The following is a 24,890-nucleotide window of genomic DNA, read 5'->3' as shown; positions in this document are numbered from 1 at the left end:
TTTGCTAAGGAAGTAAATTCAAAAGTGCTTCAGGAAGATTATTTACCAAAAGTTTAACAGTGCAGTTTCAATTGCAGGACTTTTTGGTGCAATTGAACATAAACCTTAAATAAAAAATCAGCCCCTTTACCTTTGGTATTATGGGACGTGCAGCTGGTTGTACCTCCGGATTAATGTTAACTACTGGATGCTTTCCGTTGATGTGGTACTTTAGAGTGGATGATCTCTGGTGAAATGCAAATTCCTTGCTTCAGACATTGCAGACGACTTTATTTTTATCATCACTTTTATCAGGCTGTTTTTTTGTAAGTAAATGTTACCGCCAGCGCTTTCTTGTCTCCCTCCCTCCTTTATTTTACAGTCGAATGGTGGCTAGAACGTTTGCAGGTTCAAAGGTCAGTACGGAATGGATTCATTTGCATTATTTTTAACACGTTATTTTGTCACAGATTAATTAATCGAAATTAACGCGTTATTTTGACAGCCCTAAAAATTTTGCATGACTATAACCCGACTACAAGATTATTAAATGCTGTAGAAATATTGTTCATTGTTAGTTCATTTTAAGTTAACTAATGTTACTGATTCAACGTTATTGTAAATAAGGTAATGCAACACCCCCTTTCTATTAAGACATCTGAATGAGTGAATGCTGTTTTGCAAACTTTGATTCAATAAATAGTTCTAATGCAAAGTTTTATTCTGTAACCACATATAATCCTGTTAAACTAGGTGCTGTTAAAATATTGTATTTAAATTTTTTAATCTTAGCTGTGCAAACATGCCTTTTTTATATGCCAATTAGGCATATTTTAATATGCACCTTATTAGTCAGCGCTATTTTCTAGACAAAATTACCATTTTGTTATTGGTGCCCACAGTAATTCATGATGGTAAAGAGTGTTATGGACAGGCAGCACATGCTAATAAACAATGGTTTCCAAATCACAAATTTGTTCTTGATAAATTTACCCCATTTTTATCATTTGTATCCACCCATAATGAATTATAAATAGCACACAGATGTTAACCCTTTATTCTTGCTTTCAAAATGTATGTATTTGAAGAGAACATGTTATACTGAAAAATCACAAAGCTTTTTTATCCTTGCATTAATGAACAATAACACGCACTGACCTTATTAATTACCATTTGCATCACATACATACAAAATAGGTGAATCTTTCTGTTAAAACGCAGCAATTTTTTTGTGATTACTGTTTTCAACATAAAGTCATGATATCTTGATATGTTTAAAGGTGCAGTGTGTAGATTTTAGCGGCATCTAGTGGTGAGGTTGCAAATTGCACCCCTCACTTTCAAAGCACATAGAGAAGCTACAGTAGCGGTCACAGGACAAACATGTCATTGTCTGAGACAACATAGTGACAAATGTCCTCTGTAGAACAGTTTGTCCATTTATGGCTACTGTAGAAACATGATTGCACAAAATGGCGGCTTCCATGTAAGGGGTCCCACTGTGTATGTATGTAAAAACAGCTCATATAAAGGTAATAAAGACAATAGAGGTAATTTTGTAAGGTCTTTATAAACCGCTGAGAACATTATGTATATTGTATTGCATTGCTTTGAAAATAAAAATTTACATACTGAACCTTTTTAAGCCCGGGATACACTGCACAATTTTTGGCTGTCCAAGACGAAAGATTGCCATCGTGAAACAATCGTCGCGATTTCTGTAATCGTGGTTCTTCATTGGTGGTCCTATGTCGTACAGTGAGAGAGGTTCAAAGACGGCCGGTGTCCCGGTCTTGCGTCCCCTACGATAGTTTTCTGAGAGTGTCAGAAATTCAGCATGATCAACGCACAGTTTGTTTGCTGTTACGACCTGCGTACTGGTATTTGTTTACCACTAGCGCATGCTGGTGAAGTTGCGCTAACGTGTGATGGAGCCGTCAAAGGCTTGGTGTCATCATCGTCCAGCCTACCCGAGTTTAAACGATCCATGTCGCACAGTGTGATAAGCTAATGATCTTGTAGGAGAGCAAAAGTCCTGTAGTGTAGCCTATTCAGGGCTTAAAGGGACATTCCACTTTTTTTGAAAATATGCTACTTTTCCAGCTCCCCTAACAGTTTGATTCTTACCATTTTGTAATCCATTCAGCTGATCTCCGGGTCTGGCGCTAGCACTTTTAGCATAGCTTAGCACAATCCATTGAATCTGATGTAGCATTGTGTAAAAGTAACCAAAGAGTTTCGATATTTTTCCTATTTAAAATTTGACTCTTCTGTAGTTACATCGTGTACTAAGACCGACAGAAAATTAAAAGTTGCGATTTTCTAGGTAGATATGGCTAGGACTATACTTTCATTCTGGCGTAATAATCAAAGACCTTGCTGCTGTAACATGACTGCTGCAGACGCAATGATATTACGCAGTGCCCGAAAATAGTCTCCTGCTATTGAAAGTAACCAAGGAGACTATTTTCGGGCATCCTTTGATGTGTATGTGTGTGTTAGTAAATGTTAACGATATGCAAACGTACAAATGTCAAAGTAAACAAAGACACGAGTTATCGTCTCCAACTTAAATCTCTTTTCTTGGACTACAACAAACACACGGATTGTAGGCAACAGTTTACTTTCTCGTCCTTTTGACATGGACACGATGGTCATTATCATTATTCCTCTTGCTTCTGACTCACAGCCTGTAAGTAGTCTATGTTTTCATATTTAAAAATATGTAATATAATTTACTACTGACTAAACCATGATTCAAACACAAGTTTTGTGCGCTTGTTGTTTGTCGTTTCTACGATCACAAATGCAGACATGGTTTTGTGTTTTAGTATCCTTACCTTACCAATCTGTTATGTCCTACTCAAGCCGCGCTGGTAAAGTTGATCGATCAGCTTCTGCATCTGCAATCAACGCGTTTCACTGCGGCAAGGCTTAGAGGAGCAACAATAATGTTGTGTTTTTAAACCATAAACCACACCAACACATTGCTTATTATACCAAATACACAAAATAACATATTTTTAGCATGTAAAAATTCAATATATTCAATCAAGCTTTGATACTTTAGCCTGGACTTTACAGACAGGGTCACATATACGTATGTCATTTTTTTATGAACAGCATGTGGTAAGGTGAAGTTCTCCTCAGAATAATTACTTCCTACCTGAACTGTCTTTGACTCCTGACCCGGGGCATGAGGGAATGATGGACTGCTTACAATTAATTTCATCTGAAAAGACAGGAGAGGAGGGTAGGGTTATAAGGCTCTTGCTATAAGGATTACCCAAAGGTCATCAGGTCAAAAGATGGAGCATTGTGCTGTCATATACACCCACCCACAACTGAATCTGTCTGCTTCATTATCTCACTCTGCTGCTAGTATATGTGACAAGCCTTAAAGGCTGTTCACACCCTGAATGATAACAACAATTATAAATATAGTTTAATAAATCGTTCTAAAGCAGAATTTACACCACAACTATAACAATAAAGATACGAGGAATGAAAATGTTAGGATCGGATTTATATCAGTTTTTGCAAAACTACAGTGTGTGAGATTAAAATTAACATAACGTTTTTGTTATCAGGGTTTGACATTAACACTTGTCCGTTTGTCAGGGACAGGTGAACATTTTGGACAATAGGGGCCCTTGGTAGCTCAGGGTCCAAGGCAATCGCTCCATGTTCCTCCCTGAGTGATGCGTGACATTAGTTCTTACCAATCAATGTGCATGTGAATTTTTTACCCTTTCTCCAATATTTATATCTTAAAATTAGCTTTAACAAATTCCAAATATGCGCTGCCTTTGGAATAGCAACTAGCGGTGCATTAAAGGTTTCATTTGTATTTCTTATTAAACACTTTATTACATCGGTACATCAATAACTATAGCAACAGGGCATGCTTTCTTTATCATAATTTTTAATGCAAAAAGAACAGACGGCAAGCCAAATGATAAATCTCCACTTGTGAATGAGAAAGTCACGCAGATAAACAGCTGTTAAGGGTGAATATGAGAGTTTCCAACCTCGAGATGCATTCATCACAGACTAGTGAACCTCCCCATTAGTATCCACAGGCAGGGGGGAGATGAGCTGGGATGTGAATGGATGGCACATTTTAAACACACTGTCTTTAATGAAGCTCTTTTACTCTCGCAGTGTGTGTGTATTTGTGTTTCTCCTGTCTCTCATATCTGTCTTCTTAAAAAGCTCCAATGCGTCATTCTCTTGCAGGCTGGCCTATTAACACCTTATTCAAGGACATCCTTTTGTATGCCTTTCTAACAATTTCCTTATAAAACCTTTGTTGTGGCTCTTTTTAAAGTAGATTTGTGTAAACCCTCTAAAATGCCTGTTATGAAATAGCTTTTATTAGACATCAATGGGTGATTCATAGCTGACATCAAACAGACTAATATAAGCATTTTCCATGTCAAAAAATACATGCAGACCTAATAAGGATTTCAGCAGGAAACAGAAAACATAAACATGTACAATATATTCTGTTCAGACTGATCTCACGGAAAGTCGTTTTATAGTCACGAAAAATTTGATTAATTTATTTGTGTCCATGGCTCGAAATTCAGCTTTTATCGTGCTTGAGCATGAATGTCTTTTTCGTGTCACTCGCAGAAATTTCTATAAATAGTTTTTCGTGAAATAGTAAAAATGAGAAAAGCACAGTTGCCAACTCTCGCGAGACCAATAAGCAACTTCAGCTTCAAAAACAAGCCCAATATTATAATACTATTTAGTTTCAGCATTATACTTTATTATTTGTTATTTATTACCAATAAATGAGCCAGCAACATGTTAAGCCGAAACCTCTCCAAAAGGATAACCAAGTAATTTAGCAAAATCTTCTAAACAGGAGGAAAAGATAAGAGCATTAATGGGAGCTGTAACATATTTAGCTTAGTAAAATACATTTGAACCATATGTATCTACTTTTAGTATTAGTAGACTACTTGTTTTATACATTACATATGCATTCATACTAGGGATGTAACGATTCAACCGTGTGTCCCATTAAAATGCCTGTCTGAAATCGATTCTGAATCGCAAGGCTGCGATTCTTTGTTTCATGCACAGCTTGTGCCTGTATTACGGCATTTGGTCAGTAGGAAGTCCTTATCAGTCTAAAATCATTACGAGTCGGAGTCGTTTATAACGTGCATTTAAAAAAGCAACACTCCTTAAACAAAATCATTTAAAATATTCTTTATTATCATGTAAATACCTGAAACAATTTGAAGAACAGCAATATAAATATTCCTGTAGACATTTCCTGGAATAGCATTCGTAAAGCTACTTCTTCTGTGGCACAAAGGGAGTTTCTGCACGGGAGCGCCCCCTGGCGTTCGGATGTGCCTGGATTTCACTGTATTTCATTCAAATTCATTCATTGAGAAAACGCGCATTTGCACGGTTAATCGTTACACCCCAAATTCATACATCACAAAAACATTGTAATAATTACATATTTACCTTACAAAAGATGTCCATCCACTGTCCATCATCTCCTCAGCTGTCTCCTCTTGACTATCATAACAGGCTAACGTTAGTTTAAAGTACAGTTTCGCAGAGTTATTAGCTCTCCCGAGCGTGCTACCTGCGCAGTGAACGTGACTTTTCTCCAATGAGGGGGAGAAGAGGCGAATTCAGTGGGATGTTTTTACAAATTACTCCACAGCACTTACTGTATATTAGCTGTGAGCAGACAGTGTCAATAAATGTATTGGATAGTGAGAAAACGCCAACCATAAATGTAAAGAAAACAGATTTTCCTAACAAGCAAACTTATTTCTTTAAATAAGCCCAAAAAAACGCAACCCGTGATTTTTTAACGCAACTTGCAAAAATAAGAAGCCCAAAGTCGCGTATTATAAGCGGACTTGGCAACTATGGAGAAAAGACGCATTGGCGTCCGGTGACTGCTTAGGGCGCATGATGCGAAGTTCGTCACAACGTGTATGTAGCCTGTCATGTTCATGTGTGTGGTTCGTAATGTTAAAATATGTGTTCCCGTCAAGTGCGTGTATGTGCATCATGTGTCTTGCCAAGTGTTTGCTGCAGATGCGTCTAAAGGGTTTATGATAAAAGAGATGCTCACGTTTGCCAGATACTCGCATAATCTCATGCGTAATCAAAGTTTACTGTTAACTTAAGGGAGTGTCTTGCGAGTATTTCGCGAACGCGAGCGTCTCCCTTATTTTTGACACGTGTGCAGCAGGCACCCACCCTGACAAAACACGCGATGCACATGGCTCACATGACGCAACAAACATATTTTGAAAACAAGAGCAATACACATCACACTCCGAACACTAATTTTGAATTTGCGCCCCTTGGATGAGCAGTCACGAGCCGCAACTGCACAGACGTTTGATATGGATTGCACTAAAAGCAACATGATCTCACGGGAAGTCGTGTTATAGTCACGCAAAATTTGATCAATTTATTTGTGTCCATGGCACGAAATTCAGCTTTTTTTCATGCCTTGAGCACGAATGTCTTTTTGTGTCACCCGCACGAATTTCTATGAATAGTTTTTTCTGTCTGTGGTACGACTTTCTTTTCCGTGTCATTTTATGTATTGTTTTTTCTTCCGCTTTTAAAACTATTCTCACCTGGAGTTGGGGTTTTGGTTAGGATGTCAAAAAATGTTATAGAAAGTGATTCTAACCCCAACCCCAATCGACAATGGTAAGAAAAAAGGGAAAAACAATGAGAAAACAATACATAAAATGACACGAAAAAGAACATCGTGCAACGGACACGAAAATCTATTTATAGAAATTTTAAACAAAGCTGAATTTTGTGCCATGGACACAAATAAATGAATCAAATGTTGCGTGACTACGACACGACTTTTCGTGAGATCAGTCTGAATAATGCAATGCATCTCCTGGGCTACATATTACATTCTCCTGTACCCGAACTGTACGCGGACCCTCGTGTACGCATAAAAATTGGACCATACTTCTGCCTTAAGGGCGCTCTCACATAAGGAATGTTTGCCTTGAATCGTGCCGATCGCGACTGTTCCCTTTTGCCTAAAGCCCTTACTGCTAGCTATATACCCCTGAAATAATCTTAAAATTTGATATGAGTGTTCATTCAGGAATATTTCCTACTTGGTGACACCACATTCACCATCTCTTTATATCTTTATTATAAGATATCTTGACAAATTGTTTTAAGGATCAAATGATCTCACAGAGGATTTTTGCCTATTATGTCTGACAGGCCTAGAGAAAGAAAATGTGGTTATCCTATAACTCAAATATGGAGAGAAAACGTGTAACACTTTTAAAACTTGAAAGTCATTCTGAAAGTGATTTCCCACTTGCAAGAATAGAATGAAGAACAAAGACACTTCAAAACCACTAAAGTATGTTTCCCCCCATATCCTTTGGAAAAATAAAATAAAAACATGCACTGTTGATGCAATTGCAGATGCACAATGCAGCACTGCCAGTGGGCTGAAGTTAGGCCTGGGATTTAGAAGAGCTCCCCCCTCTTTGAATCGCTCTACTATCTCTGAGTAGATATCTGTCTGCTAGCACTTGATAAATGGCTGAATCCATGTAATCTATTTTCATTTGTTCTTCTTTTTTTGCCCTGCATTCATGAGTCCATGTGAAGAACAGGCTGATGAAAGCCTGCTTGCTTTAAAACTCTACTAATCATACCAATATATTATCCCAGGACAGGTGGAAATGACTGTTTACCTCTAAAGGGCGTTTTTGAACAGGTTTATGTTAAACATGTTGGACATTTAAAGCTTAAAGGAATATTCCATTTTCTTAAAAGAAAAATCCAGATAATTTACTCACCAGCATGTCATCCAAAATGTTGATGTCTTTCTTTGTTCAGTCCAGAAGAAATTATGTTTTTTGAGGAAAACATTGCAGGATTTTTCTCATTTTAATGGACTTTAATAGACACCAACAATTAATACTTAACACTTTTTTTCAAATGACTATAAACGATCCCAAACGAGGCATAAGGGTCTTATCTAGCGAAACGATTGTCATTTTTGACAAGAAAAATAAAAAAATATTCACTTTTAAAGCACAACTTCTCGTCTAGATCCAGTCGTGATGCGTCAGCGTGACCCCACGCAAAACGTCATTACGTCAAGAGGTCACAGAGGATGAACGCGAAACTCCGCCCCAGTGTTTACAAGTGTGTTGAAAGAGGACCGTTCCTATGTTGTTGTATGTCAACTGATACTAATTAATGTCTTTGTGTCAGTTTATTGTTTAAAATGGTCTGCAAACTTGCGTTTTATATATGTAACACGTGACCATCCCTACGTCACTACGTATTTACGTTAGGTTGCGCTGGACCGGACCTAGACGAAAAGTTGTTGTTTAAATAAGCATATTTTTTAATTTTTATTGTCAAAAATGACAATCGTTTCGCTAGATAAGACCCTTATGCCTCGTTTGGGATCGTTTATAGTCATTTGAAACTCCGTGGAAAAAAACTGTTATGTGTTGAGTTAAGTATTAAATGTTGGGCTCTATTAAAGTCCATTAAAATGAGAAAAATCCTGCAATGTTTTCGTCAAAAACATAATTTCTTCTCGACTGAACAAAGAAAGAATAACACCTATTAAAGGGTTTTTCCACTTTCGAAATTTATTATAATAGACCGTAGGGCTGTGCAAAAAATAGCCTGCGATTCTCATGCGCATTTCATCAGTAAAGCCGGTTCGGCGATTAGTAAATCGCCATCAGCTGCTTTCAGATAGAGCGGCATTTACTACACAGAGCCATAGTTCACAGAGAAGCTAAGCAAAATCGCATAGATAATCTGAGTCGATTTTCCCTGATTATGAAAGCGATTTTGCCTAAAGCTTCTCTGTGAACTATGGCTCTGTGTAGTAAATCCCACTCAATCTAAAAGCATCTGATGGCGATTTACTACTAGGCTACGTTTACATGTACATGGTTATTTAAAAAAAACTGAGACATTTACCTTCGTTTGCGCCCTACGTTTACATAAAAATACGTTTTTTTTTTCTAAAAACTCCGGCCAAAGTGGATATTTTGAAAACCTTCGTTTGCACGCTTGCATGTAAACTGAGACAAACGGAGGCAGCCAACGTCACATGCACCAGAGCTCGCACTTACGTCAAAAGTGCGACCTATGTTTAAGTTTAACCGCTACTCTGAACGCTTCCATGATCACATTTATGTTCGTGCAAACTCATTTCGTGTGTTTGTATTTGCCAATACAGCTGCTCCATTATGTCGAGGAGCAGAGACAAGTGCTCGGAGGTCAGCAATTTTACGTGTGCAGACCTGCCAACCTTGGAAATTTTTTTTGAGTAGCAACTTACCGCAGCGGCGCGGCGCGAGGTCAGGCACATTTGCTGATCAGTAGTGATTGAGTTCAAATGCTTACAAACGTGGACAATAGTGGACAAACGTTAAGTCTACATATGAAATAAGAAAACTTTCTTAAATATCTGCATATTATCACAGTCCTCACATCTGACTGAATATCAATATTTCAAGTTTTTACAAAATCAAGATTATCCTTTAAACAATATTGCGTTGTGTAGTGGTTCTTAAAGGGGCCATGGCACAACACTTTTATAAGATGTCAAATAAATCTTTGGTGTCCCCAGAGCCCATATGTGATGTTTTAGCTCAAAATACCATATAAATAATTTATTATAGCATGTTAAAATTGCCACTTTGTAGATGTGTGCAAAAATGTGCCGTTTTGGGTGTGTCCTTTGAAATGCAAATGAGCGGTTTGTTGCAATTTTGCTGTGAATTATTTTCTCTCTCTCTCTCTCTCTCTCTCTCTCTCTCTCTGCACTAAATGGCAGTGCTGTGGTTGGATAGTGCAGATTAAGGGGTGGTATTATTATAATAAGAGCTCCTTATGACATCATAAGGAGAGCCAAATTTCAATGACCTATTTTTTCATGTGCTTGTAGAGAATGGTTTACTAAAACTAAGTTACTGGGTTGATATTTTTCACGTTTTCTAGGTTGATAGAAGCACTGGGGACCCAATCCTAGCACTTAAACATAGAAAAAGTCAGATTTTTATGCCATGGCCCCTTTAACCTTTTTGTCTCAGGGCCCCCCATGTACACACAGTTAGGTACATTAATATTGGGCAAAATTTATTCCAGTTATATAATAAAAATATTGGCTTAAAGAGTACTCCCAGCTTTATTTAGAGGGTATTCACATCCAAATTGGCTGAAGGATTTTGGAATTACAGCTGTTTAACATGTACCCCCCCCATCCTTTAAAGGGGCCAAAAGTAATGAGACAGTTGACTTAAAAGCTGTTTTATGAACACAAATTGTCTATTTGTTAAACAAAAATAGTAAAATAGTGTTCTGGCAGTGGGATTGCATTTCCAGGTATCCTAAGGCACTGGGTCTCTAGTGTTTTTTGGTGATGTAACAGAAGACAGATAGCCTGACGTTGTCATACTCAATTCTAGTCAGAATTTGAGTCTGATACCGCTCCATTGAGCTATAATTATGAGGCGTGTCTCAACCGAAAAATGCCTCTGCACTCAATTGGATAGACCTACGACCAATCAGAGCAACGGAGTGTGACGTATGTTGAAATTACGTCTTTGCAGCCTGACCGAACTGCTAGTTATTTCGCTACAATGACACTAACATTGTGATTATACTGAGTTAGTGAATGTACATCAACACCTATTATGTTTACAACATTTCGTTTATATCACAACATGAAGTATTAACTTAGTCAAGGAGTAAAACTATCTCTTACCATTTGTACGTTAGGTGCACTTCATCCACGACGATACCCATTACGTTGGCTTGAAAATATTAGAGCCTAGCATGTCCCTCCACTTATTCAGCAACTACGATTCCGAGCTTCCGAAAAGAAGCTGGCAACGATCGCTAATAATATCCATCTCGTCGTGCATGCTGAGTTGCATTGCCGTGATAACGTTACCCATTTCAGTTGCGACCAACTTTTGCCGAATAGGAAGGACGGCAAAAACATCAACAAATGCCCTGCTCGCGTTTCTCTGTTCCTCTTTTAAAATCAATGCTCTGTCGATATCTTTTAGAACAGACTCAATGTCACAATCCACACATCTGAACTCTACAGCGGCAGCCATTCAACACACGCGCTCTTTGGTGACGTGGTTCATTACGTTACTGTTGATTATCTGTCCATCATCGTATAAAGCCCGCCCTGACAATTTGATTGGTTCGAACATCATTTGGTCAAGCATAGTAGCTCCTCAACGGAAAAACGGCAGACCGATCTTCCCGTTTTCAAAATCTTGTGGGCGGGGCTAAGATCGGCTGGCACCCAGGCTAGAAGACAGATGCATCCAGATTAATTTTTTTCTTTTCTGGATGTTGTAAAGGAGTTTTTCATTTATCATGGGGAGGATACTGGGATAATCCACCACTGTTATCTTATATGGAGGTTTTTGAAACCTACCTATGGTCTGTATCATATGTTTGGAACTCCCTGAACCACATGTGGGTTCACAGGCACAGCTTTCAAATGCAAATGCAATACTTAAAATTTATTTTAGAATCACGTCTTCCAGAAGCAATAAGCAAAGTTATTTTTCTGCTGTCCTTTCAGCTGAACATCTTATGAGGATATCTTTAAAACAGCTTTGCAGTCAAAGAGTTACTTTCATTCAGAGGGTTGCTGTAAGACAATTTTCTCAGATTTGATCAGCTTATCGCAAAAATGATTTTTCATGGAATTTAGTATAAGCAGATACTGGGTAATAGAAAATCTTGCGAACACACAGTGTACTTCAAAGTGCATTGTGCTTATCACTGAATTATGATACCACACTCTAAATATGGCTGGGTTATTTTTGACCTATATATGGGTAAATATTGGACAGAACACGTGCTTTTGACCCAATGCTGGGTTATTTTAACCCAACTGCTGGGTTATTATACCCATGGTTGCATAACAACAACCCAACATTGGGTCATTATTGACCCAGCATGGGGTAATTTTTACCCAGCATTTGTTCTGCCCAATATTTACACATTATGGATCAATAATAACCCAGCCAATTTTAGAGTGAAAAAGTCTTAAAGGTGCAGTGTGTAAATTTTAGTGGCATCTAGTGGTGAGGTTGTGAATTGCAACCAACGGCACAGTCAACTGCTCACCTCTTGCTTTTGTTACACACAGAAAAGCTACTGTAGCCGCTACCGGACAAACATGCCATTGTCGGAGACAACTTAGTAAAAAAGTTTGTCTGTAAGGACTTCTGTAGAAACATGGCTGCACAAAATGGCGGCTTCCATGTAAGGGGACCCTCTGTGTATGTAGATAAAACGTCTCATTCTAAGGCAATAAACACATAACGGTTCATTATGAAAAGTCTTTATACACCCCTGCTCATATAGTTCTGTATATTATTTTGCATTTCTGTCAAGAGATCCTTCTAAAAATTACACACTGCACCTTTAAAACATCAGTTATGTTCCTTCCTAGATCAATTGGTAGGGCATTGCATTAGCATCGCAACTTTCATGGGTTCAATTCCCAGGGAACATACATAATGATAAAATGAAAACCTTGAATGCACAGAAAGCTGCCTTAAATAAAAATGTCTGCCAAAAAGGGGGGGCTCGAAGTGACACTAGGGGGGGCGCGCGAGACCCAGGGGAAAATACTTTTTCAGAAAGTGATTTTTTTGCACCGTCACTTAAAGACATTACACGCTGATAAGCCTCTTGAGTTTTTTATTATTATTTATTGATTATATTTAATTTTATTTTTCAGTATCAAATGGTCAAAAAATATTATACTTTAAATAAGGATTGATTTTTTTTATTTCCGGCAAATTGATGCATTTTATGTCTTTTCTGTTACAGACTAAAAACAATGTTAATAAAGTTATTCTTTGTTGTAAGTTGATCGATATTTCTTTTTTGTGTGTTTTCTTTCATGTTAATAAGGATACAATGTTTTGCAGATGTGTAATTTTATAGACAAATTATACTATTTACAGTCGCGGCGGAGAGTTGGGGGGGGGTTGGGGCACGAAATGTTTACTTCTTCCTTGGGGGGCGTGACAGAAAATAATTGAGAAGCACTGCTTTAAATTAACAATTTAAGTTATCAATTTTTTCTTGTTTTTATAAGTAATGTTACCGAGCCCCTAAGGTGACATTGAAGTAAAAAAAATCTAAGTTTAGTTTAATGTACTCACGTGAAACCTTCATGTGCAGATTTATTTTTAAAAGTTTAGTTTCACGTGCGTATGTGAAACTAAACTTTATTTAATTTTTTCTCCATGTCCCCTTAGGGGCTCCGTATTATGTCAACTTATCATAGGTCAAAACTTTAAATAGTAGGTTGAGTCGACTTGAAAAACCATGTTGTTTTAACTGTAAAATTACAGAAAAAAATGTATTTTTGTTTTACGGAAAATTTCTGTAATTTATTGTGCCCATTTTACGGTATTTTTTAAAAAAAATTACAGTGTAGTGATGATTACGAGCCAGTGAACCACTATTAGTGCTATTTAGCACCATTTCTTTAGAGTGAACTTATTTAAGCAATATAAAGAATAACAACACAAATTACACCCCATCTCTGATAACTGTGAAATGACTCAGAAGTGTCCTATAGCTCCGTATTCCTGCTATTATCAGTACTGAAACAGACTAGGAATACATAATGAGTTGCTTTCTGCAAATTGAAGAATGACTCGCGTATGTAGCATATTGATATGTCTGTTGACCAGAGTTTGGCTCGAACGCCTCAGAAGAATTTTAAAGTGTTTCCGAACTGCTTTAATTAATGAGCTTCATTGCTATGGAAAAAAGTCCTGCTACATTTTATTGACTCGGCTAAACTGAAAATAAAAAAATCTGATTGTCAGGGGTAGAGGCTTGGCAGCCTACCAGATTCGTGGCAAAGCTTTGTAACTTAGCTTTCTCGAGAACCTAGCCGCAACTTGGCACAAGGTCAAAAAGAAAATCATCTGGCCTTTATATTTTACCAGCGTTCCTCAGGCTGAGAAGCTACTCAGTGTGTCTCACGAACGTCATTCTATAGTGTACACGTCCAAATAACCACGCACATGAAACACCTCAAATTAATACTTTCACACTTCTTGCACACCTCAAAAGCAGAGATGAAACATCTCAGCGGTGTGTGACGTATTTACTTACCTAATGCTCATTCAGCAATTTTTTTAAAACCCCTTGTGTAACAATGAGATGAGACAGCTCAGCGGCTAATGCTGCTCTTTCACCAATCTGCAAAATGTAATGTTTCCACTCCAAACCCACCCATTGCACATTCATTTCTGTAATCTTTTCAGCTCAAATGGGGATGGACCTGTAAGAATGCAGTAGAAGAATAAAATGGCACATTACTTTTGTTGTTTATTACAGATAAGGCATTGCACAGCACCTTCTGTTCTTTTGCCTTTCAGCATCTATAAAGCTTTTTAAGTGCCAACCACTTTGTTTAAAACTTCCCCCAACTTTTGCCTAAAGAAGTTCGCCTGGTTGTTTGATTCTATCACATTTATATTTTTGCAAACCATTTCATGCTTCACAATGTCCCGAATAATCTATTATAGTTTATTTTCGCACTTTTTGGTAATAATTCATGCCTATTTTTCTAAGAAAGGCTTAATCTGTCATCATCACACCAAGAGTGATTCAGAGCCCCACGCACTGTTAAAGAAACGCTCGGTGACTTCATACTGTAGACAGGAACATCAGTCACTGCATTATTTGACTGAATTGTTCTCGGATTTAAGAATGAAAGGAAATCATTGCCAGTACTGTTCCCGTACTATTTTTACGTTCAGTAATTCGCCTCGGAAAGTTCTCTTATTGTTATTAATGTCACAATAGCCCTGCACAAAACATTACATACAAATCTTACTCTTTTCTCTCCACATTATAAGCGTGCAGTTTATTTAAACTAAGCTTTTTGTCCTAAACTTAGTTATGCTCATAACACGAAAGTCAATTATAAAATGGCAAGCGTACGTCACCACAATGAGATGCAGATTATTCGACAGTTCTCAGATTTTCTCAAACCTGTACAGAAAATGAAGGTTTGTTCATGAATATGTTTCAATGTGCTTTAATAAATCACATCTAGCCAACTGGAGAGAATCTCTGGAGTAAGGCTATGTAAGTAATGAGAAGAGAAGTCAATCAGCCATAGAACATCATACCTCCAGTTAGAAAGCCGAAATTAAAGAACCAAATGATGCGTGCACAAAATTTTCCACAAATCTCCAGGGCTGTCCTGTGTTGACTGGAATCATCGTTTTTTCCGAGAGCCCCATCTGCCCGAGACGTGCTTTACATCTCAGCTACAAGAGGAAACTTTTCTTTGAGAGTTGCACTCAACTTTATTGCACTCGAACAGCTCGAGCTGTCTGGAGTTATCCGAGAAGGATGAGAAATTACCTTGAACAGCCCTTTTCAAATCTTTGACAGCCCAGTAAAGCTGCTACAACATTTCCGCTTTATAGATCTGCCCCGCTGCTGGCCATCACACAACAGTAGTTTGAGAATCAGACAGTGATAACTTACATCTACTGTAAACCCAGAGGAGTATATCATAATATTTTTTCAAAGACTGTAGCAAAAGTCTACTTTTGGGTTTTAGCCAGCAGCAATTTAATACCCCTCATAGTAAGAATGAATCATTATAGTCAACTGTTTGTCCAATAACCAAAAGTGACACTAACTAGTTTAGACGTTTTTGTCTAAACCTAAGGCTATGTTTACATGTACATGGTTATTTTGAAAAACATTTTGATACATTTACCTTCGTTTGCGCCATTCGTTTACACGTAAACGTAGATTTCGCCTCTGAAACCGATTCTTTCTAAAAACTCCGGCCAATGTGTATATTTTGAAAACCTTCGTTTGCACGGTTGCATGTAAACTGAGATAAACGGATGTTTAGGCGGCCAACGTCAGAGCTCGCACCTACATCAAAAGTGCGACATATGTTTACATGTGACTGCTACTCGGAACGCTTCCATGATCACATTTATGTTCGTGCAAACTCGTTTCTTGTGTTCGTATTTGCAAATAATTTTTTTTATTACAGCTGCTCCATTATGTCAACAAGCAGAGACGAGTGCTTGGAGGTCAGCAATTTTATGCGTGTTCGACTTCATGGCGCTGCAAGAACCTATAGGCGGATGATGTCAACGTACCGCCAGAGCGAGTTGAGAAATTACACGTAGAGGTCTAATTTCGAATCGCTCTCGCGGTACTTTGACGTCATTGAACACCTACTGCAACAACTCCTCCTTCCAACACGAAGAACCAGTCCACGTCACCACCAGCGCTGCCGGTGATTGGCTTACGTGGGCTTGAGCTTCTCTTTACGGCATATATGCACAGGTACGTGTAAATGAACACTTTTATGAAAACTGACATGTGTGCACGATATTATTTTTGAAACCGGAGAGGTTGAAATGTCCGATTATGAAAATAGCCGCCCACGTGTAAACGTAGCCTAAGTTTAGCAATATGTTATATAGTTCAACCAAAAATGAAAATTCTGTCATCATTAACTCACCCTCATGTTGTGACAGATCTGTATACATTTTTTGTTTTGAACAGAAAAGGAAGATTTTTTAATGAAGCATGAAACAGAAGCACCATTGAAATGAGGAACAATACTACTATGGAAGTCAATGGTGCTTAAAAAAAGATTGGTTACAAACATTGCTCAAAATATCTTATTTTGTGTTAGGCAGAAGAACAAAGAAATGAATACAGATTTGTAGCAACACAAGGGTGAGTTAATGAAGACAGAATGTTCATTTTTGGGTGAACTATCCCTTTAAGTTCAATCTTAAAAAATAAAATAAAATAAATAAATAAAAATATTAATGATGAACCTACCATTGAACTAAGTGTAGCGCAGTTGTAGAGCATTGCGTCAGCAGCACAAAATGTCATTGGTTTGAACCCTGGGAACACATGCACATACTGATAAAAAATGTATATCCGTGCACTGTATGTCGCTTTGAATAAAAGCTCTGCCAAAATGTTTAAAAAGTAGAATTGGTAAAGCATTGTGTTATCAGTGCAGGGTCATGGGTTCAACCTCCAGGGATCACATATAAAAAATGCATGTCTTGAGTTCGCTGTAAGAAAAGCTTTGCCAAATGCATAAATGTAACTACAAACGTTTTGACATCTGACTTATTTCTGACTTTATTCGTCTGAACACCAACGTTTTTTAAAATTAATGATTATTGTACTATACAAGGGCAGATGCAGGCACGTGCACAGATAGGGCTCAACCTGTGCAGAACACATGCCCTTTTTGTCCTTACACTCCGAAGTGCCCTTTTTTTGGAGGTGTTTTATTATTTTTTTAATATATAAATTAATGCTATTGTCAACCATTTACGTCTGTCTGTGTGTTTTACAAATATATTTATCAAATAAAATTATAAAAAAACGAAATCTTTTTGGATCCGCTCAAACTGTCTGTCAAACCTCTTTACTCCGCCCCCTGAGTGCAGCGAGCTGAAGTTCCACACAGCAGTCAGTCAGAGCAGCTCAACGTCTTGCAACGGTAAATAAGTTTCTTGTTGTTTGAGTACAATGCTGTCTCATTACGAAAGAAACACTAGTATGTTTATAACGGCGCATGTTTTATAAATTTGAGCAGAGCCGAATTATCCATAGACGGGATTGGGCGAGTGGGCAATCAGGGGGCACCAAGGGCTCCAAACTGCGACCAAATGGAGTTTTTGACAAAGCGCAAGCAGTTTTTAAAAAGTGTTCACGCATGTGAAGGGCACCCGTGACAACAATACGGAATGCAAGGTCGGGTTTTTACCGCTTTTTTTGCATGACGCGTCTCAATCGTTTAACTAAAGTCAACACGCGAGAAGACGCGCCCACGCGGGTAAATGTTTAGCCTACATAAACACCAAAAACATTACAGATTAGAAAGACATCAGAAGCCCAGTTAGGAAAACTGGATAGAGACGAGAAACGTGTAAAGAATCATACAAGTATGTACATTATATTGCCCTGTCACTCATTACAGTATGCTATCAGGATATAACTTATTGTATATGTATGTACCTTATGCCTTGAATTAGTCAAGGGAGTTGTATGATTATTTGGTTCATAACTTTTTATTCTGAAATCAACATCATAGAGTTAAGTCTATTTAGTATTTAGTAATGCAGTTATTTGCACCTTCAAAAGACCAAGGTTCCTGGTCCTCAGCACAGTTTTGCCAGGTAGGCAGTTACATGTTGAATATGCTAATGGTATGGCTATAGTGTAGTATAATCTCCTATTTTGATCTTTAATCTCCTATTTCCCCCTCTTCTCAATCACATACATAAACATGTTAACCAAATAATAAAAATTAGCTTATAAAACCAAACAGAATACCTTTTTTTCTTCAAACATATTTTATTTAACTTTATGTATGTAAGCAGAGGAAAAATTAAAATTAATATATTCTACAATTAAATAAGAGCGAGAACACAAGAGCACTTCACAAACACATGACTACAAATAGGCCTAATACAGACAAACACCCAGGATGTAAATTGTTAAAGCCAACTTACAAGGCCAGATATCCTTTGCACCGCATAATGCCAAGCTATCATAAAATGTCATTTTTCATTCATTAATAGTGATTTCTTCAATCATTAATAGTGAATAAATATAAAGCTTTTAAGATGATTATTATGTGATATTTATTTGGAGTGGGTGCCCTTTTTCAGTTTCAGCACATGCCCCTCAAAAGGTCTGTGCACGGCCCTAGGCAGATGTCCTGAAATTTTGTGAATTAATAATTTATTCATTATTTAGTGAAATCTTCTGACCCCAAAATAAAACAAACACATATTTATTGCTTAGTTCAAATATTGAGGCGTGTTGATAAAACCAAATCTGTTTCGTGGCTAAATGTTAAGTCAGGTTATCCCTGAAATAAAAGATTTACATGCAGGGCTCTTCTACTATATATATTAAACAATTAGTGCCAATCCTTGATTCTGGTTGGTCAATAGCTGTGCTGTATTCACGATAAAACACGGCTATGACCTCTTCACCCAACGATTCTATTTATCACTACGCTCTTAGCAACCACACGTATTGGTTTGTTTTTTATTATTATTTGAGCTTTTATGTATATTACACATTGGAATGCTGTTGTTCACAGTCAGGGACTGTTTTTTTTAGTGGAAAAAATGCTTTTATTGATTTAACTTCATGAAAGTTGCACTAATACATTTTTTTACTTTACTATTGTGGGAACCGTTTTCTAAAAGCAATAAGGTACTTGAGGCAAGTGCTGTATCGTGAATCGCGTTGTGCCTAACACGCCCTTCAGTCGTTACTTATTCACGATACATTTATTTAATATATTTAATGGGGATATTGATATACTTTTAAATAATGATAAAAAATATCATAAAAATTTTAATGATAATTTTACCCAGTATTTGAGAAATTCAGAGGCTAAACCCTCTAAATGTGTCTGACATGTTTTCTTGTAAATGAGCATTTTTTATCAGGCTCTTATGTATAGACAATGAAAAGGTTATTATTCAATAATTCTAATGCCTTATTTTCACAAATGTCACTATAGTCATGTCAATTTGAATTTTTTTCACTGCAAAACCCTCTAAGTAAAAACCTCCACTTATTTAGACAAGACATAAACAGTAGGGATGTCCTGCAGTTTTTTTGTCCTCGAGTACGAGTCATTTGATTTTGAGTATCTACCAATACCGAGTCCCGATCCAATACTTCTATAATACATAAGTAAAGAATAAAGAAGAGCGAAAAAACTAACACAGTCTCACACCCAAGGCGTCAATATTTGACGACACTTGACCATGCGTCAATATGTTGACGCGGAGGGCATACCTTTCGCATCATTTTTTGACGAACTGGGGACTTCAATACTATTGGGTACGCGAAATTAAACAGTTGTCACCTGGCATTGGGGTTAGGGTTAGGTTTGGGTAGGAATGTCATTATGTAAATCTAACCCTAAACCGACGCGAAAATGGTAGAAAATGGTAAGAAAATAGGAAAGAGAATGCAACGGACTTAATAGTATTGAAGTCCCCAGTTCGTCAGGAAATGATGGTGTGCCCTCCGCGTCGGCATGTTGGCGCATGGTCAAGTGTCGTCAAATATTGACGCCATGGGGTGAGACTGGGTTGAAAAAACAGATGTTCCTTATTTTTTATTTTATCTTATTTTAACATTCAACAACTCGGTAAACCAACAGAGCACTTCTGTAGCATCTCTGCAACAAAGTGATTCATGCCGCACGCGTTGCTGTTTCTGTGTGGAGTCAAAAGTGTCTAAATCTGTGCCAGCGCATAACTATAGATGTGTTAAAAAATAATGAATATATATATATATATATATATATATATATATATATATATATATATATATATATATATATATATATATATATATATATATATATATATATATATATATATATATATATATATATATAGTATATTATAGGGGCTAAATTGGGATCTGTTTTGTGGGGGGCTCTGTTGGGAAGAGGGGTTCGAGGGGTAAAATGTTTAATCCTGATGACAGCAAAGCCACTGATGTGTTTCAATTACATTTTGGATATCTGATAGGATTTTATAACCTTCAGCTTTAAAGCTGTGCCACATGTTGACCCAAACTTAAAAACCTGAACTTTAAATTATGCAAATCTATGAGTCTGACACCCTATATGCATTTGTTGAACAATGCACAATTGATCAAAATTTGAAGGAAGTTATAAGAATCAACCTCCTTGACTAATTCTAGCTATAAGATAGACTACCCAAAAAGGCTCAATTAACAAGAAAAACAACATTCAGCAATATGTCTTATAAATTAGTCATAGAGATTCCCTAAGCTGGTCAGCAGTTAAACAATCACTATAGTTAGATCATAATTGATTTGTATAATCAAAATTCATTATTATATTAAACTATACAATAAGTTATATCCAGTTATCTAGTTAACATATTGTAATGAGATGATTGACATGACTTCTATTAAGTTTTTTCGACGTGGGCACCATTCTTACCTCTCTCTCAATCTCTCATCCCCACTATGTGTACGAGAAGAGAATAATGACAAAAAAATAAATAAATCATGATCCTGCGCAAATGCACGTTCTTAAGGTTCTGAGTGAGACGCGGAGCTGCGTACCGATGTAGATTAAGAGCACATGCGTTGTTTAAATGAGCGTAAAAAACCCGGTCGCGCAATCCTTTTTTGTGTGGGTGCCCCGCACGCACGAGCGTGAAGCCTATGAATGAAATCATGTCATTATTCTCTTCTCGTCAGTTCACACGCACCAGCGCAGCGCGTACACTGGCGCGGAGCAGAGCGAGACCTTCAGCCTATGTGCCGGGGCTTAGCCCCAGAGGGCCCTGGCCCAATTTAAACCCATGTATAAGAGTCCTGATCGGGAGGTAACGTCCGATTCCGATCGAGTCTGAAACCACGTGATCGGACCCGATTAGGGACATCCCTAATAAACAGTTGCAAAATCACTAAAGATGCAAGTCAGAAGTTATAAATTAAGAAACTAAACCACACATTAGGGTGTGCTGTGATTCATGTGACTGCCATTCGGGTTGTATTCAGGTCCAAGTACTCACAGAACCCAAGTCTGAATCTAATCCATGGACGTTCCTCTATATTTCTGAATAGCCTGAGGCGGTTTTGAAGCAAAGGTATTTGATGAACGTTTAATATGTGCCGAGGGCATTTAATCTCATTACTGTACCTTATTTTTAACTGAGGTGGCTTTAGCGGCTTTTTGGATCTGAGCTCCTCATGTGTGTTTGCCTTATATTATCACCCTTAAAGGTGCAGTGTGTAAATTTGAGCAGCATCTAGTGGTGAGGTTGCGAATTGCAACCAACGGCTCAGTCCACTGCTCACCCTTCACTTTTAAAACGCATAGCGAAGCTACAGTAGCTGCCACCAGAAATATATATCATCGACAGAGACAACTTAGTAAAAAAAGTTTGTCCATTAAGAGCTTCTGTAGAAACATGGTGGCACAAAATGGCGACTTCCATGTAAGTGGACCCTCGGTGTATGTAGATAAAAACGTCTCATTCTAAGGTAATAAAAACATAACGGTTCATTATAAAAAGGTCTTTATACACCCCTGATAATATAGTTTTGTATATTATTTTGCATTTCTGTAAAGAGATCCTTTTAAAAATGACACACTGCACCTTTACTGCATTAGCAACATATTAATCTCTAATTAAAATTCATAGTGACAAACTGTACACATCTTGTGTGTTTGATGTGTTGAGCACTAATGGTGTCCATCGCACATTTGTCTATATAAAGTGATTCAAATCAATCACTTATCCAGTTCCATGTCCATTAAGCACTCAGAAGCCAGCTGCCTATGTAGGCAGTCAACAAGGCAAGTGGTTTTTGGAACAGACCCTAGGTGTGGGTGTTGAGAAAAACGTTTGAGGTATATAACAAGAAAGACGTACAGTACTAAGAGAAAGATTGAGGGAGGATTTGAAAATGCTGTACGTATGTATTTTTTTTTAAGTCAAGGAGTGAGACAGAGGAGTTTTACACATCACAGCCAATTAAATTGTTTATCATACCACCACCTGTTTAAAGGCATCTTGTGTGTAGGCAGCGTTTACACTTCCTCCACCGAATAAAAGGCAAGATCTGCATAAGTTAAAAAGGTTTCATCATTTCTGAGTTAAGTGTCATTTCATGTTATGTAAATCTCTGATTTGCATCATCCTTTAAAAAAATCTAGTGGTTTCAGTTTATATGTAATTTTATTTCTGCTGTTTATGCTATAGTTCAAATCTCTTGGTTACCTTTGCTTACAGGTGCCAAAGTGTTCACTGAAAGATTGATTTGTTTTGAGAAATGAGAAACAGTGCTAGGCATCGCATAAAAAGCACAGATTTTACTGAATGGATCGATACGTTTAATAATGTAAGCAATAGCCCAAACACTGTTTATGTTTAACAAAACCAGTTCATGAGAAATGACTATGTGTGGTCCCTTAAGATTGAACCCATAGCCTTCGCACCGCAAACCCAGTCTATGCTAATGAGCTACATAAATCCTTATTTAAATACAGGTAAAAGTTGTATAAAATAAGTTCAGCATGAGACAAAGTCGGAAATCCATTATAATGGAAAAATAATGTTATTCTTTATAGTTGGAAAACAATTAATCTCTCTTGAGAGATTATGAGAGAACATGAGCATTAAGCTTTTTGAATGTGGACCGATTTCGGCTCTTCCCAATCCAAGAACATATTTATTTGTTTTTAGCTTTGCTATGAAAAAAAAATACAAAAACAATGCATTTTATACTCATATGTAAAACTTTTCAGAATAATGATAAATTGGGGTGTTTTTACACTACAGCAAAACATTCATTAGTGTGCATAACTGCTTATATTTATCTTAAATGACCACAATAAATTATAGCCTGTGGGCTCAGTATTACAGGACTCAGTGCTAACAAATATTACTTGTACAGCCAAGACAAATGTAATATTAAAGTGTTATGAATCAGTTTTCATGAATAATACAGTGCTGAGAGCTCTGCTTACTCTCCTGAACGCTTTAACAAACATGCAGTTGTATTAGCATAGCCAGTACAGGATCATTGAATGAAAAAAGAAAAATATGTCATGTTTACACAATCTTGTTGAAATGGAAAATGTTCAGTGTATTTTTAAACTGGACATTCATTCATAATGCACGGAGTATTGATGTTATGAAAAATATTGCTCAATTCAAACAGTGTTTCTGTTTTTTAGTTTGCTTAAAATGCCAAGGTAGTAAGCTTACCTGGGTGATTCTCACGAAAACTTGGTTTTAAAAATGTCAAGCATGAAAATGTAAAAATTGCTTAAATTTACTTTTTTCCAACCAGACATTGAAAAACAAAGTCTGGAGTAAATGGGAACATTAATTTAAAAACTTTTACTTATCATTTAACACTTTTTGTAACATAATTAAAAAAATTAGTCCTAAAAAATCTCATTACCGCAACAGTCAGAAAACATCAACACTGACATATTTTCAAAATGACATGACAAACCTGAAAGAACATAATTTGGAGATTCTGCACATGCATTTAAAATCAAAGTATTATGCTTCTATTCATTAAATTAACATTTAATAAGCATCTGTTGCGGTAATGATAATCAAAATGTCGTGTAAGCATTCTGACAAGACAATATTTCAAATTAACTGTAAAAAAATGATCTTACCTGGTAGCCATCTTGAAGTAACTGGTCCATGTGCTTGGTCACTCAAAATCAAACTTTATTAAAATTCTGTATGTGTGCTTAAACTGTTCTCAAAAAGTGTTACGGAGGATGAGAACATCAGGCATGGACACATCAATTTCCTAATTTTTCTTCATTATTATTATACATGAATATTCAGTAAATATTTTTTCTGTCATCTAAAGTAGTCTAGCAAAACATCCATTTATTTTTTTTCTTAATATTTTTGTGTTAATTTGATTAAATTACAACATAACGCATGTTCAAACACATTGCGGTAATGAGAATTTCAGCAGAAAATGAGATAAAATTTCCAAAATTGTGCAAGGTAGAACACAGTATTGTGTTAATTCTGATGCTTTTTAATGTTACTATATTACACATTTTAAAGCTAAAATCATTAGCACCGTGGTGTTTCAATGGTTTCGTGAGAATCACCCACCCATTCTGGGAGCAAACATAAAGTGTATGTTTTGAAAGAGCTGCAAGATGTTTTGTAATGTGAAGATGCTCTTGAATGTACTGCAAAATGCATAAAAGTATTTTTAAATTGTTTATTTACACACTCGATAGCTGTTTC

The sequence above is a fragment of the Misgurnus anguillicaudatus genome, chromosome 4, assembly GCF_027580225.2.
Source record: "Misgurnus anguillicaudatus chromosome 4, ASM2758022v2, whole genome shotgun sequence".
NCBI classification, from domain to species: Eukaryota; Metazoa; Chordata; class Actinopteri; order Cypriniformes; family Cobitidae; genus Misgurnus; species Misgurnus anguillicaudatus.
Note: the sequence above shows the minus strand (reverse complement) of the source record.